Source organism: Epinephelus moara, chromosome 24 (assembly GCF_006386435.1).
Source record: "Epinephelus moara isolate mb chromosome 24, YSFRI_EMoa_1.0, whole genome shotgun sequence".
NCBI lineage: Eukaryota > Metazoa > Chordata > Actinopteri > Perciformes > Serranidae > Epinephelus > Epinephelus moara.
Window position 1 is genome coordinate 50,822,437 of NC_065529.1, and position 16,345 is coordinate 50,838,781.

The following is a 16,345-nucleotide window of genomic DNA, read 5'->3' on the forward strand; positions in this document are numbered from 1 at the left end:
GCTGATTCAGTTCTGCAGGTTCTCTGCTGGTACACATCAAGCAGTTTGTCTCACTCGGGATAGATTGTGCTTTTTTGGTTCATAGTTTTTGATTGACGTGCAATTTATTCGCGTTTAGAGGGAATTATTTTTACCGGCAATTACCGGATAACGGAAAGGTGGGCACAGTTATCTATATAAAATACACATACTAACTGACTAACTGACTGACTAGCATAAACAGCTGAAAACTGAAAAAAATTAGCTTGCACCATTAGCTCCAGTAAGGGAAAGCATGAGGGAAAGCGGCTGACCGGAAGTCACGCACAAAAACACTGAAGTTGATCACTATTTACTTCCGTGTTTGAAAATAAGGTGGATAGCTACATCCATTATTTTTACAGTCTATGGTACAATGCTAACATTTATCCTGCTGACTGCGCTGACTGAATCTAACTTTAGTTGTTGCACTGATGAGATTGTTGTTATTTAGTGTATTTCACTACTGCTAATATCATACTATTACGACCCGAATTCGTACATATCCCAGGTATTTTGAAAGGCTGCGATCACATGATCAATAGGCTAATGGAAACTTTACCCCGGGACTTTCCCCAGGAGGCCAGTGTTCGGAACCACGTGAACGTTGAGTCATTTAAGAAACGTCCTCACTGTGTTTCTTTTCCTAAACCTAACCTCCGTAAATTTACGTTAATTACGTAACTGTACATTAAGGATGTAATGTTATTCGTGGGATGCTGATTTGTAGGATATCATAAGAACCCTTCTACTAGAATTTGTCGCTCCTCCACAGCTCCACCCTCCCGCCCAAATATGGTCACTTCTGGCTCCAAAAAAACAAAATGCCGACCTCGAGGCTTCAAAACGTGAGTCCACAAACCGATGGGTGACGTCACAGTAGCACCACTGCAACTATACGTTAATAACATAACTGTACGTTAGCAACGTAACGTCATTCGTAGGACGCTAATTCGTAGAATATCATATGAACAGTTCGACTAGAATTTGTTGCTCCTCTACAGCTCCACCCTCCCGCCCAAATATGGTCACTTCTGGCTCCAAAAAAACAAAATGCCGAACTCGAGGCTTCAAAACGGGAGTCCACAAACCAACGAGTGACGTCACAGTAGCACTACTGTAACTTTACGTTAATAACATAACTGTACGCTAACAACATAAAGTCATTCGTAGGACGCTAATTCGTAGAACATCATACTAACAGTTCTATAAGAATTTGTCGTTTCTCCAAAGCTCCACCCTCTTGTCTCAATATGGTCACTTCTGGCTCCAAAAAAACAAGATGGCGACGGCCGAAATTCTGAACTTGAGGCTGGGTGATGTCACAGTAGCTACGCCCATTATTTTGTACAGTCTATGGTACAATGCTAACATTTATCCTGCTGACTGCATTGACTGAATCTAACTTTAGTTGTTGCCCTGATGAGATTGTTTTTATTTAGTGTATTTCACCGTGTCCATGAACAACAGAGCCCGTGACACTTCACCACTTCACTGCAATGCTCAGGATATTGATAAAAAAGAAAGCTGCAGGATGATCATTCACCTCCCGGATCAATGTCATCATCATAATTCCATCTGAGGAGGTGTTGAGTAAACATATTGATTTATTTGCTCATGATTAGGGCGCATGCCTTCAGAGGCACAAACAGGCGGGGCGGGGGGGCAGAGTGAATGAAAAAGGAAGGAGACAAAGAGGAGAGGAATAAAAGGAGAATGTGGGAGACAGGAGAGCAAATATAGTGAATGGGAGAGAGGAGGAAGGATTCAAAAAAGAAAAGGGAGAGGGGGGGCAGTTTGGGGGAGGAGTAATTCAGAGAATGCGAGCCACTGCCCTCCTCCCTCCCTCTCCCTCCCTCCCACTCTCCCTCTCCACTCCTCCTCCTCCGGGTGGAAATTCATCCTTCAGGCTCGGCAGCGGACATTTGTGTGGAGGACCTCGGGAGTGAGGGACGTGTTGAGCCGCCTCTCTCCAGCCGGGGTGCAGCCTCTATAGCCCCGCTGTACTCGTCCGGTGTCACCGCTGCACACACTGATGTGATTGATATTTGATTTTTATTGCTGTCACCACTCGAGACAACATTTCTGTCTGTTTTTTACGCGTCACATTTTTCCTGTTCAACTTCAGGATTTCTGCTGGTGGTTTAATCCCAACTCCGGGCGCTGCTCCATCTGGAGCTTTTTCTACTGCACTTCTGAATCAGTAACTTTGGAGCAGCCCGAGGAGACAGCCTGCCGCCAGCCGGAGATCCGACACCGAGCACAGCCTATATTTGTCCGCTCGGCTGTGTGCGGAGAGGAAGGAGGAAACCCAGCTCCTGTCGCCACCTCCGCCACCAGCCTCCTGCTCCGCCGCACGGAGGGAGCAGCAGCAGAGGAAGAAGAAGAAGAAGAGGAGGATTTAGGCTGAATTACACCAAGGGATATAAAGCTGGAGGAGATTTGACGGTCAGTTTGTGTCTCTCTCTTGTCTCTGTCTCACTGCTCAGTGTGTCTCGCACATTTCTTCCTCTGTGTTGCTGGAAACTCGGAGACATGGAGCGGATACCGGCGGAGGGGACAGGAGACATATGTGAGCGGATCTCTCCGGTGTCTTGTGTTGCTTTGTGTCGAGGTGTGATCGTGCACACTCGGAGCAGCGTGAAATTGGGTGCGTTTGATAACACATCCGGGTCCGCTCGGCGGGGTTTGGGCTGCAGCAGCAGCAGCTCTGTGGTCGAGGATATTTTTAGGCAATCGCTGTGTTATTAGCTGCCCTGCTCCTTATCCCAGCTACCGCTCTCCACCCCTCCTTCCCTCACCTCCTTCCCTTGCCTCCTACCCGCCTCCCGTGCCCGGTGCTCGGACAGCTGAAGCCGCCTGCAGCCCGGCAGGCTCATTCCTCTGGCTTCAAACCGAACAGGTGCATTTTAAAGCCAGGCCAGGACAGGCTGTGGTCCAAGAGACACACACACACACACACACACACACACAGGGGGGCTCTCTATCATGTGCACCGTGTTCACACGCTCCGTCTCGCGGGTTATTTTTGGCGTCCTGTGAAGGGACAGTCCCTCGAGACTTCCAGGAGAGGTCCGTGCACCCAAACTGAGCCCAGTGACCTCATTGTTCCTGCTACTGTTCCTCTATCATCTCCCGCGCATGCGAGCCTGTGCGCGTGCTCCCGTGCGCCACAAGGCTAGTTAAGTTGTGTGTGTCAGATGTGTGAAACGTGTCGGCGGACATGGACACACAGCTCGTTATGAGCTCCTGTAATGAGCTCCAAACACGTCCACTAACAGACACCGGCTCCGGTAATAACGCGGAGCTGTGTGGAGGTGAAGTGTGCGCGCACCGGAGGATGTGTTCGCCCTCCTCGTCGTGATTCCGCGCACGTATGCTTTGCCATGGAGACGTTTGACAGCCTGCCGCGGTCTGGGTCTGTCTCCTCTGACCGAGGGACGAGACAAAAAGAATATATGTGTGTGTGTGTGTGTGTGTGTGTGTGTGTGTGTGTGTGTGTACAGGGGACAGAAATATTATGAGACCACAAGTAGGCTACGGTGTGTTTATGGTCCTCAGTGGTGTCCACAGCGCGTCAGGTGGGACATCAGGTAAAATGGGACAAGTAGGGTTTCACATTTTGGGCTCTTTAAATATCAGCAGCTAAACATGTTAGGGACTGTTCGTTACTTATGAGGGGAGGAGGTGCACAAAGGAGGAGGCGTGTCAGATAATTCTGGATACACTGGGCAGGGGAGGGGCCTTCAGCTGTAAAGGGCCATAATTTGTATTTATTTTTCAGACTTTTTTTTTAAGAAATCAGACATGTTTTCTTTAAAAAAAAAAAAAAATCACCCAAAGTACAACATTTATTAAACAGAAATTATTGTTGGATTTTCAAATATCCGACAGTCCTTGAACACATCATGTGGGATGTGAACCAAATCTGAGCTTAAAATATTTCATAAAAATCACTTTATTCTACATTTAAAATTTGGCCAAAAATAAACTTTTAGCACGACAGGAGTGAAAACATGAGGCTTTTTCAACTTCTTCAATTTTATTTTTTTCTCTGGTTTAAATGTTTCTGTGTCGATTATTTATTTATTTTTTAAAGATTATTTAAAAAAAGGGTTTTGCTTTGTTTTAGAACAGCTGAGGAGTGACAGGAAATAGGGGACACAGTAGTAACGGCACGCCACAAAAGGCCACAAAGCCAAGCCACCGCTAAGGCCTCAGCCTACCTGGCGAGCTCGAGGGCGCCCCCGTACTGCTGATTTTAAGGCATGTTTTCTTTTAAAATTGCCAAAATAACTCGGGGTGGGAATCACCAGAGGATTTGTTTTGATTTGATTTATTTATTTTGTACATTAAAAATAAATAGTGATATAAAATAAAGTAGAAAAAACCTACAATATAGAGACAAACAATAAGTCATGAACAGACAGTGATCAACAGTATCACGATACTTTAGTCACAATACAGTATTATTGAGATTTTAAATATGTTGTGATATGCTGAATATTGCAATAAAATATATTGTGATTTATTACCTTTTTTCCCTTTTAAACTGTAAATTATGTCCAGAAAGGAAAAATTTGTCAACATCTGTTTTATCTAATAAAGTTTTCAGTCTGTCCGTCTCACCTCAGACATTTTTTTTTGTGGCAGTGAAATGTATGTAGTGGACTGAAAAAGCGACTGAATATATTATTTGTATTTGTAATATTAGAAGTTTATATAATACAAAAAATAATACCTGTCACTGACAAAATTAACACTTTTCCTCACGTCCAGAAACTGTGAAAACTGGTAAAAAACAAAAAATATTGTTGGATTTTCAAATATCCTACGGTCCTTGGATCCATCGTGTGCAACGACTGCATCAAAATAAAACAATGTAAAAAAAAACTGAGCTTTAAAAGGTAATTTCACCAAAATCAGTTTAGTCTTTAAGTCTTATTTAAAATTTGGCCTAAGATGAATAATTTGCGTGAACTAACCAGCGTATACATCAAGAATTTCATTTTCATCTTTTAACTTTCAAAGAGTGAGTTTTATAAATGGTCATTTATGGTGTAGTTACGGTCGTGCATTTACACTCAGTCACTCAGAGGCTCAAGGGAAAATATTTGTAGCTTCAGTGAGGGTAAAAAAACAAGTCACACTCCAACCCTGCCCTCCTCTGATAATAAAGATCAGTCCCTTGTTACACTGCAGAGCGGAGATTAAAACCTCACTGGTCCCAGATGTTTCCATGTGACATGATGATTTTCTGTGTCGGTCATAAGTCCAGCTGAAACAGCCGAGTATAAAAACAAGATGGCTGTAGGATGTTGTAGTTTTTTAACTGTTTCACTTATAATCAAAATATTTTCACAATTCACTTTAATTTTTACGGGAAAGAGTTTTTAAGCGAGTGCTTCAAGCACACAGGGAAAATTGGACAATTTTCTGATGTGAACCCAAAATGTTTTTAGGCTACCAGGTGCTATCAGATCATGACACATGGTGTTGTGTGCCACCCTGTCATATGACACACATTTTCAGTATTTTTGTCACTTAAAAATATTTAAGTTGATGCAGTGAGTCCATGCCAGCCACAGCAGTCCAGACGTAGTCATAGTTGTGACACACATGTTTGTTGATTGTCGACAGTATGGCACTGAGGAAACAGGAAGCAAAGGACTGGGAACGCATGGCGGAAAAAATGGATGATCTTTATTAATGAATAGTTTGGTTACATTATTGATTTAATTCATTATTAAACTGATACATTGGTTTAATCTTTTAAAAGTACAGACAAACACGACTGTCTCAGCTGTCCCATTTTACCTGAACACATCATGGGAGTGAGGTCGGGGTTCTCGGTGTGTTTGAAGGTCCAAAGTTTCCAAAGTGTTGAACTTGGAAACATATTTTCTTTATGAAGATACAGCAGATACACAACAAGATGTGAAAGCAAAGGTGTTTATTTGGTGATCACCAGATGACCTGACGTCACCCAGCTGATATAAATGACATGTAGTTACATTTTCTGACTGTGAACCTCAGGAGCTCCGTGACACGTCTAATGAATGTGTTTGTTGTGCTGTTTGGGATTTCCAGCACCGTCTCTGGTGTCCTCCTGATTGTTTTACTGGAACCAGTTTAGATTTTTTTTGAGTGAAAGTTATTTTCTCCTCCATCAGGGAGGCCGAGGCTTCAGGTCTGGCCTGACTACAAAGGTGTTTCTCTTTTTCCGTCAGTTGGCTGTTGCAGCCTGACCTTTGAGGTCCTGGTAGCGTTTCAGTTCATGCCTGGCTGCGATCCTGAGTGTGATTTGCAGAGTGTGTGCAGCAGCAGCAGCAGCAGCAGCAGCAGCAGCAGGCGCACAAGTGAAATTCCCCACGTTTTAAACGCGTTGTTTCCAATGACATGTTTCGGCTATTTCTGTTTTAATGTCATTCGATCGTTGAGAAACGCTTGGCCGCTCCATCCCACAGGCCCCTAAATAAATTAAAGGACTCGACTGTTCAGTAATGGGCAATTTGGAGGGTTGGGAGTGGTCCCATGGGTGTCATTATTCTCTGGCTGAGGCCTACAGAGGAGGCCTGAAGGTCCACCTATTCTCCTGCCACCCCCATGGACACACATTAATACCTCCTCACTTCATCACCCCTTCATCATCTCTATTCTGCTTTACTCTTTTCACTCCTTAGTGACGTAAATGAGCCAGGCCGACAGCTGAACACACTTGCTCTTATATGTGTATGTGTGTGTGTGTGTGTGTGTGTGTGTAAACAGGCGTCATGTTGATAGGACTGGTGTATTTTGTAGACAAGCTGTCTTTAATCCTCGACACAGAGAACAGTGTTTGTTTCCCTCAGAGCAGCAGGAACCGCCTCCACTGATGATGATGGTGCGTGTGTGTTTGTTTCTGCACCGTGCTGTTAGTTTGTTCACTTAGGGACTGTTCCTTATTTATGAGAGGGGGGGGGGGGGGGAGTGGTGCAGAAAGAAGGAGGCATGTTGAATAATTTTCTAGGCACTGAGGACGGACTTATGTTCTTTATTTATTTAGGGGAGGGGCAAACAACCTTGCTGAGGTTTGTATTTATTTTTCGGATTTTTTGAAAACAAAACAGGCATGTTTTTGTTAAAAATCGCCCATTTGTCTCGGCCAGAAACTGTAAAAACACAAACTGTTGTTGTATATTTAAGTATCCGAGGGTCCTTGAACACATTACACGGGATGAACGCTCCCATTAAAAAGAAAAACATAACCAAATCTGAGATTAAAATAGTGACATTTCATCAAATCGATTTATTCTACATTTCAAATTTGGCCAAAATGAACTGTTAGCATTAACTATGAGTGAAAACCAGAGGCTTTTTCAACTCCAGGATTTTGTCGTCAACTTTTACGTCTCAAACATCAAAGGGTACGTTTTTAAAAACTAACTGGATGGGTTGTGCATTCCCCGTCATTTAGGAGGGATCAAGGAACAATATTCATAGTCTCCACCCGCCCTCTGATAAATAAAGAACAGTCCCTCAGGTGTGTGTCTCGTGTATACTGATATTTCTTGTTTTATGAGCGAGGATGAGTTTGGGTGTGTGTGTGTGTGTGTCTATGCATGAGTTGGCTCTGTGGTAAGCTTTGCAAAGTCTCCCAGAGCAAGTCGCATAACCTCCTCCCCTCCCTGTGATGGCCTCGGCGTGGCTGATGGCGAGCCGTCAGTGTTTCCCCCTGCAGATGTAGAAGTGTGTGAATATGAAGCTGCGTCTTGCTGGAAAAGGACAAACATGTTGAGCTGACTTTCCCCCGGATGAAAAAAAAGGATTAAAAAACAGATTAGTGTCCCAGGCAGTCGCAGTAAATAACCTCATCTTGTCTTTTTTGATGAGGAGCAGAGGACACACAGCCTGTGCCACACACACACACACACACACACACACACTCATACTCATCTGTTTGTGTATTAGACTGGATGTATTTATGTGGCGCCTCATCATCCTGCACTGTAGCAGAGCTGTAGTAACACAAAGAGGTGAGAAACACCGTGCACATGGAGCTCTCTCCCTCTGCAGTGAAAAGAGCTCCAGTTGTTTTCACGCTGTGCGTTTCTTCTTCATGTTTTCTATCATTTTTACAGAAGGAATCTCTGTGCTAACCTCTGAGGGTTAAGTAAACAGTGTGTGTTTGTGTGTACTTTGCCTGTGCAGTTCCTGGTGTTTGTGTATTTCTGTTTCACCGGGTCAGCCCCGGCAGAGCTCGCCTCTGAAAGGCGCCTCAGTCTTCAGTTAAAAAGGTGTTCTTCCAGCCTTAAGAGGTTTGGATTACCTCTGGAAGGCATCGTGGCAGCCATCTTTTCAAGGTGATGATCAGCTTAATAGGAACTGAGAGCTGCTGCACGAGATGTAACATGCGCTTTGTGTTCGGCCTGCTGTGTGTCGGAGGAGGAAAACAAAGTCTTCGGGTCTGTTCTGTGGTTTTGCGAGGAAACCCTGGAACTCTGCTTTGGGTTTTGTCTTTGCCGTTTTCTTCCCCACTTGAAGCTTACATAATCTTTAATGTGCTGAGTAACTTCTGACCTGAGATGACCCACACACAGAGGCTCGGCGCAGACTGCAGAGTTTCAGCTGCCTGTCATTTATGGAGACGGTAAAACCCCTTTTCCACAAAAATGAGTACGTGTGCGTGTTATTAAACGTGGGAACAGCCGCTAAAAATAGGTGATAGACTCCTTTCCCAGCAGATGAGGGTGTCTTTATGTAGCTAATGTGTTTCTTTATTTACTGGTGTGTCACATTTGACGCCACCAACAGGCGTAAAACAGATCAGTAAACAGTAAAGCAGTGTAGAGCACCATGTTACAGTGGTGTCTTCCTTTATTTGTTTTATATACTCTATATATTTATTATCATATCTATCACTTATTAAGGGTGGGACTCACCAGAGGATCCACGACACGATATTATCACGATACAATATTTTGACAGTATTAGATATGTTGTGATATGCTGAGTATTGCAATTAAATATATTGTGATTTATTACCTTTCTTTAACTGTAAATTATTTCCCCAAAGGAAAACATTGTCAACATCTGTTGATCTAATCAGATCAAGTTTTCAGTCTGTTCAGCTCACCTCAGACTTTTTTTTTGGCAGCGTAGTGGACTGGAAACGCAACTGATTATATTATTCTAGCAGGCTACCTTAAGTTTAATTTGGATTTGTCACATATATAATAAATAAATCTATACATGACACTGTGACGATATGATCTTGCAGCACTAATCTATTACGATACTGTGCTGTATTGATTTTTTTCCAACCTGTATTGTTTATTCAGTCTCTCTTTCAAACTCTGTGCAGACTAAAGTTGAGATGTGGCTAAACATTCGAGTGCTGCTTGGACAGAGATGGACAGTAGTGAAGGAGCTAAAACTAGCCAACACTTTGTCAGTGACCTCTTACACTGAAATATGACGTGATAGACCTTCTGTGTCTGTTGTTGACGTTCTGAAACAGCGTGTTAATTTACATTTGCTATATTCATTCTGTCTTTGCTAAATACACTAAAGTTTTCACAGGACATTTAGTTTCTGCTTGTTAGATGTTTTCAGTTTGCTTTCAAAATAAACTTATAATGTTGGTAGAACACGAGTGTAGAACGTTGTATAGTCCTCTTATTTAGGGTTACACCTGTTAATGAGGAAACAAGAGACCTGAGAGACCCATCAGAGCAGGACAGCGCACCAGTTCCTACACACAACAGTGGAGGGCGTAACAGTGTCTCAGAAAGGCCAAATGTAGGCTGTCCATATGTAGAAGTTAGGTTTAGATAAAATACAACATGGTTTGGCTGAAAACACGCACAGGAAGCAAACAGCGGGCTCTCGGGTGAAAGTCCACGGTTTGTTGAACTCATCCACTTTTCAGCTCTTTATATTATGTTGTTAACAGCTGTGTTTCAAACTGACGGCACCCAGCGCGCATCGTACTGCTGTTAGTGGGTAAGGAATTTTTGTTACTTCTGAAACTCCAGGAGTACACAGTGCTCACATAACTATAAATATCACAAAGGATGTTTAAAAGTCACATAATCCGTTATGTGCTCAATAAGTCACATGTGGCCGTTAACAAATCTGAGGAGATTTATTTAGAATATCCCTCCGATCACTGTGCTAACAAGGCTGTTTTTCTTTTGTCCCCAAAGAGTTCAAATTCACTTTTTGTTTGTATTTCACCCGACAACAGCTTTGGTTTTTATCCCATTTTCATCTCGGCAAACAAGATTTTCGTCAAAAGGCAGATTGGAGTCAAACATATTCCCCAGACGCTCCCTCCACCCCCACCCCCTCTCTGAGGGTGTTTCTTCTGTCTACGTCTGAGCTACTCCCTATTTCAGAAATCAATATCATCCAAAGCAGGATTGAGTTCCTCTGTTATGAAACTCCTTGTGTATCATCCACATGATAAGTCTAATCTGCAATTCTGTCGCTGTGAGTCATGCTCTTGCCATGGCTGAAACACCACTTGTCGATACACATACTGCACATTTGTCAGAGAATAAAACGGTCCTGGGATGTTTAAAGAGCCTCGCAGGCTTTAAAAGGTGTGGGCCTGGGCTACTGCCGCTATTCTTAGTCTGAGATAACAACAGGAAAAAACAGAGCGGGCTTCGGTTGATGACGTCGGGCGGTTGAATCAGAGGGTGTGCAAGTGTAAATTTGGAGCACGTACAGGACAGAGAGCTGAAGTTGTTGTCATGGTTTCAGTGCGGTTTAAAATAGAGGCCAATGAAGACGTGGAGCCAAACAGAGGGGTTAATCCATAATGTGCAGCCTCGGCACCTTCGCTTTGACTGTTTGCTGAACATTTAGGCTCCCTCTGATTGTAATCTACAACAGCTCTTGTCATGAGCTGTAATTCCTTCTAATACATTTCCTCTGGGTTACAGTGCTCACTGCAGATCTTGTCAGTCTGTCAGAGCTTATATTGTTTTTCTCGACTGCAGACGAGTCTCCAGCTGCTGTTTCACTCACCTGTTGGGAGTCGCTGCTGCAGAATCATCAGCATTATAGATTAAAGTTTGCAATCAGAGGAAGCAGGAAATGGAATCAGAGGTGTCCATGCAGTCCTGCTCATGTGCAGTTACGTTTGCACAGGATGATTTGTAGGTGATTTATCCATACTGGAAAATCGTCATGGTTGATTTAAGTCACAGTGTAAACATTTGTGGTGTGTCAGTGTTTATAAAAGACCACCCCACACCCATCAGCGTTAATTTAACAGTTTTGATACAGGCCCGGAGCCGTATTCATCCTGTGAGCAAACAAACAACAGTCTAATCAACACCTGTCAACTTTAAATAATCGTCACTGAAATTGTGGCTCTTATCAACTCTGGGAATGTGCTCAGAGGAAATTATTTCAGACACGATGTGTTTCTGACTGCAGATTTCCTGCGAATAAAAATCATCAGAAGAAACTCAACAATCAGAATCCTGATTCTTTGACATCGCAGTGACATCGTAGTGACATTGAATGGGTGATGGGACGTGTGATTGGAGGATAGACAGCAGTATTGTAACAACAGAACAGGATCTGTGAGGCAGCCAACCTGCTAACACCTGCTAACATCTGGCTCTTTATTGTAATGGGAAAGGCTACAACCGGCAGACACGCCCAGGTCAAAAGACTCTAAATTGACTCCAGCTCAGATCTTAAATACCGTCCATCTGTGCCCAAGCTGTGCTCGAACATAGATCTAAAAAGTTTGAAAGAGAGACTCAGTAAGTAAGCGATATAAGAAAAGACGTAACCACTGTTAAGTGTTCACAGGCCTCCATGTTGCTTCCTGCTGTTTACTAACCTGTTTTCCAGCACGTCTGTGACACCAAAAAAACCTGCACACACACAAGGGGAATGGAATTCCACTGGGAATGGGAAAGAAATCTGTCGCCTATTTTTTAAAAACAGTGTACATGTGCTAATTTTGATGGAAAAGGGTTGTAACAAGCGGTTCACTTCTAACTTCAGTTGCTGCATTATGTCTATTAGGTGGCGCTGTATCAAACCCAGCACACTGCAGCGGGACCACAGTGAAGTGGTTACCAGCCTTACAAACACAAGACGGTCAGTGAAGTCATTATTAGTCTCTGTTTCCTGCCGTTCAGTGTTGTGATATAGTTGTATCTCGCCAGCTGGCATTTAGAAATGCTGTACCAAACGTCAGCTGGCTCCACAGATTCAGCCGACGCCCCTTTCTAACCGTAGATAAGTAGACAACAAGCTTAATTTTCATCCCAACCGTCCTCTGAGTTCAACAAATAACGATTCTGTCTGTGTGCAGCCGACTGACGACACCGAAAAGAGATCTGACAAAAATATTCAGTAACTTTACTCTTACAGAGTGTAGTGACCAAAATCATTTCACACACACATCATTGCCTGTAAAAACAGAAGTGTGTGCTTGAGCCAGTTGAAGTCATGTGTGTACACATGATGAGGATGGTGCCACCACTCTTGATGGACGTGTATTTTCTCTTCCACAGCGAGCTCAGCTGGGCGGATGCTCGCTGACAGGTGTGACGTGTGGCTGAACTGGAGTGTATTCTTGTGGGGACTCATTACTCCACCCAGCAGCAGGAATAAACCTCCCTATGTGGGGTTTGATAAGAAGATGCCTTTCAGTTATTGATTGAGTTGCCCTCACTCACCCTAAATATCTGTTTAATGTGCTGTATCATCAGCATGTCCTCAGATCTGCTGATGCTGGAGAGTCATATCCAGCAGCTCAGTGGCATCGGTAAATTTCTGGCAGCCGCAGACGCCAAATGACACAAAATGTCCAGGCTGGGATAGTGTGGGGAATAATACTTCTTATTTTTTCTAACTCAGGCTTTGAGTGCGAGGCAGTGTGACAGACTGTCTGCCATGTGTGTATACGGCTGTGGAGCTGTTAGGGTGTTGCTCCTCGTGGCAGTTTCCCGTATAATTGCAGCTGACATAGCTGTGTACTGCTGCAGAGGGAGACGGTGCAGCAAGCTGGCCAGGCCATTATGAGCGCTCAGTGTAGCTAACTGCTCAGGCCTGTATGTCACTGATAGAGAGGCCATTTCAGTGCCGGAGCTCAGGAGGGTGGGGGAATTGTTCTTGTGATGATGCACGCATCTCGCTGGTGGAACCTGTGGCTCTGCTGCTCACTTTAAACACAGATTTAACTGCTGACAGTGACACTTGTGCTGTAAGATACAGCAACATTTCCATATTTGCTTGGGTGCATTTTAATCATTGATTTAACTCCTCACATCAAATATTTTGACACAGTTTCCTCTGCACATCAGGGTGTTCATTTATTTAGCACTTTTTGAAACACACAGTGATAAAGCACTTCACATTTAGATACGATGCACATAAACATTCAAGTGCACATATGCACACCAATGCACATACATACATACATACATATATACATATAGACAGTATATAGTCAAGATTTACTCGTGGCATACAGAGAGATTTTTATAAAAAGGCCAACCTACAGAAATGAGTTTTCAGGAGCAGCTTAAAGCAAAACACAGATTCAGCACTTCTGATGAAATCAGGACGACTGCTCCACAGTTTGGGAGCAACAACTGCAAAAGCTCCTCTGGATTTAAACCAGGAACAGGGAACAGAAAGGAGGTCTCGATCAGATCATTGAAGTAGTCGACTGGATGAAGCATCTCTGCTGTATATGCACAATTTTAAAATCAATTCTGTGTTTACATGGAAGCCAATGAAGGGAGGCAAGAACTGGGAGGATGTTTGACTGATGACTAGCTTTTGTTAGCAACCTGCCCGCAGCATTTTGTACCATTTGCAGTGGAGCTATAGAGCACTGTGTAATAGTGAAGAGGGAGCTGCAAAGTTGAAGCGAGAAAAGATTAAGTACAGTATGCTCTAGATGTTTTTTGCTCATAGTGTTGGTTTGGTTCTTGCAGTATTTCTCGACTGGAAAGACATGACTGAAGTTCAGATGTTGGTCAGTGTAGTACAAGTAGGAGAAGCACGAGGTTATGGGATGTTTAGAAAGTCATGAAGAATTTTCCTAATTTAAAGTAGTCACACATGGTACATACCATACTCAGTGAAATCTGTCTCAATGGCTAAATGAACATTTTCTCCACCATATTTTCCAATTCTTATTGAAGGCGTATGGAGCAGGTCACCTGTTCCAGAAATGTTCACCAGTATTAACACAGAGCAGCCCAGCAGTGGGACAGTTTTTCTGGAACCATTATTTTATAACAGCCTTTTTACTTGCTGCCAGCAAGATCTTTAGCAGACACGTATCATCGTAACTTAGTCTGTCAGGGATGTGTCCAAGATAAAGGGACGTGAACATTGTACTAAAATCCAAAGTTTTTGAAATGATTGCTGCTATTTTCTTTCAGAAAGTCTGAACAGAACAACAAGACCTAAAAAACATGGGCATGGTCAACTAATGGTCCAGTAGGATTGCTGAGTGCCATTTTGTTTAGACTTCTGTTTGGTTATGATGAAAAAGCGAATCAGGTTTTTCTGGCAGAAGTCTCTCCAGGTTCAGGAGTTAGTGGAGGTCAGCTGTGTTTCAGGGCATTCAGCCACATGTTCTCAGTTATTTCAACGTCTAGTTCTTTTTCCCATCGTTGTTTCACATTTAGAGACAGTCTTGATATTGCTAGCAACGGGGTCAGTTTATTTACTGATGTCTGCAGTAAAACAGTCAGAGCCGATCAGAAGGAGCTCGGTTTTGTCAGAATGAAGAGCCATCCAGTTTGTAACAGAAGCTCTGCAGTCATGACGGGTGATAAGGTTATTAAGATTATTAGGTTTGACTGAGAAGTAAAGCTGCATGTCATCAGCATACTAACGGTAACGGATACCCATAGAGGGGTTAGGCAGATTGCCCAGAGGTAGCATATACAGTGAAAACAAAATAGGTCCTAGGGTCGACCCCTGTGGGACCCCACATATAACAGTAGCAGAGGAAGACACGTGATTGTCTGTCATAAATTCAATTTTATAAATATTAGGCCTTTTAAAGTCAGTAAATAGTCTTAAATTTTGAATTTGTGAGGTCTTAATTGCCACAAACATTTTATCCAATTTAATTTATCCATCTTTTAATTTCCTTAGGTCATTAAGAGGTGAACTTTTCTTTGCAAAAGTCCACAGTTTTGGTGTTACAAATCTTTAAACCTACCAACGAAAAAAGTTTAACCATATAACCATATTCCAACATAAAACCTACCTCTGCACAGGAACACATGTATACTACTTACCTGTATACTTACCTTAGATGCTTGAATAAGAAAAATAGTCTTAAACATGGTTAAATATGATTTTGAAAAGATCTTAAAAAGAATTATATTTATGTGTCTGATACCTGTAGACACATTGCGTGAGCTTCTGATGAATGTTCCCTTTCAGTTTAAAACTTTTTCCTCTTTAAATTTAAATCTACAAAACGTCCACTGACTTCCCAGAATTCCTGTTTCTACTTCTTGCTCCTCATTCCTCAAACCTTTTCTCTGTTGTCCGGTTACAGCACATATAACTCAGAGTGTGTATATATGTGTGTATATGTGTGTTTGTGCGTGTGAGCGTGCCACAGCACTGATTTGGGAGAGCAAAGACGGGGTGGCAGTGCAGTCATTAGTTCTGGGGCATTAACTGCTTATCAGTGGACAGTTATATTAGCCCCCTTGTTTTGGCTGGTTAGCCTTCTGGACATGGAGCCAAATGGCGCTCTGAGTTGCCCGGTCAACCATGGAGGAATTCCACCGCCACGCCAGAACCCTTAACGCTGTCAGAAGACCTAATTGTGATTCGACTTCACCACCGAAGCAGCGGCCACATGCTGTGAAATGTTTAACACTCAATGAGATTTCAGCATCAAGATGTGGCCTCATGATCTGAGATAGTCTCAGCAGGCTGAGATGAAACATGAAGTGTGTGTGTCGGGGGGGGGGGGGGGGTTGCTCGACTCAATGTTCCTGAATGAAAAACCATTTGGGTTTATCTAATCAAACATGAAGGGATTCCACCAGGCTGCAGTCCACTTTTTTAGGCCAGCAAACAACACTTTAACGAGACATTGCTGCGTTTCCTGCCGCTATATTGCCACAAAAGAGGTTGGTTTTTACGGAGACATCGCTATGTTAGTTGCCAGGGTAGTGCCACAAATGCAGGTGTTTATTTGCCCAAATATCGCCATGTTTCCTGCCAGAATAGTGTCACAAAAAGCATTTGTTTCTAACCAGACATTTACTGAGACATTGCTGCTTCTCTGGCCGGGATAATGCTACGAAAAGTGTTTGGAGACATT

The 16,345-nt window shown here is 43.1% G+C and overlaps 1 protein-coding gene across 2 annotated transcripts in view; it reads left to right on the plus strand.

Moving 5' to 3' along the window:
* The first annotated feature begins 1,917 nt into the window (after positions 1-1,917).
* Positions 1,918-16,345, plus strand: part of dag1 (dystroglycan 1) — a 67,748-nt gene continuing 53,320 nt past the window's right edge. The window contains exon 1 of one of the 2 annotated variants that reach the window (XM_050037661.1): positions 1,918-2,466. The gene's annotated coding sequence lies outside the window, so the exon portion shown is untranslated. Of the gene's footprint in view, positions 2,467-8,258; positions 8,361-16,345 lie in introns of those variants that run through there. The other variant, XM_050037662.1, reaches the window with a different exon arrangement.